The following is a 946-nucleotide window of genomic DNA, read 5'->3' as shown; positions in this document are numbered from 1 at the left end:
TTATCTCCAAGCTTAGGAAATTTTTCCAATTAATATTGCATTTTGCTATATGAGTTGAAAACTTTGAAATTAATTGGTAGTCCTTATATAGATCCGAGTTATATCAGCCTCTTTTGGGGTTCTTTAACTGCACAGTCCAACCACCTGTCCATTGCCCAGATGCCTGTAGCAAGCACAGTAAACCAGAATGCCACTTAGTATGGAGTCATTGTGGTTTACTATCCTCATGCATGCATGTGGTAATTTTGCTCAGTTCTGTTTGAGGAGCATAAAACATTAAAGTCAAGATTGAATTGTATTAATTAATTAAATTGTATAAATTGATTGAATTTTGATGGCAATACACTGTTATTCTGGTTTTTAAAATATTATAGATAGAATGAACTCTTTTCCGACTTAAAATTTCTTAGTGATTTCCCATTATCCTAAAAAAATGCTAAATCATGTTCAGTGAGGACTCTATACCTTCTGATTGCAGCCCCACACTACTCCCACCTGCACCCCAGCTCCACATCTCAAGATACGCACCAGACCCAGAGTAGAGAGCCTCACAAGAACTCTAAATAATCACATCCACCACCACTGAATTGTATGTTTAAGAAAGTCTACAAACCACAATGAAACCCACAATGGTCTGGATATAGAATATCTTCAAAGTTCTGATGTTAAAAGCCTGTTGCCCATTAAGGCACTCTTGGGTGATGAAAGCTCCCTTAAAAGATAGGGTCTAGAGAAGGGGTCCTCAACCTTCCTAGTGCTGTGACCCTTTAATACAGTTCCTCATGTTGTGATGGCCCCCAGCCATAACATTATTTCATTGCTATTTCATAACTGTAATGTTGCTACTGTTGATGGGTTTGGTTCGTAGCGGCGCATCTACAAATACCAGATACAGGCAGCTCTGTGTTTTTGGAGGTTTAATTAGGAGAAGGAGGGGGAGTGAGGA

This window comes from Mastomys coucha, unplaced genomic scaffold (assembly GCF_008632895.1).
Source record: "Mastomys coucha isolate ucsf_1 unplaced genomic scaffold, UCSF_Mcou_1 pScaffold11, whole genome shotgun sequence".
NCBI classification, from domain to species: domain Eukaryota; kingdom Metazoa; phylum Chordata; class Mammalia; order Rodentia; family Muridae; genus Mastomys; species Mastomys coucha.
The sequence above is the reverse complement of the archived record's forward strand: the minus strand, read 5'-3'. Positions refer to the sequence as shown.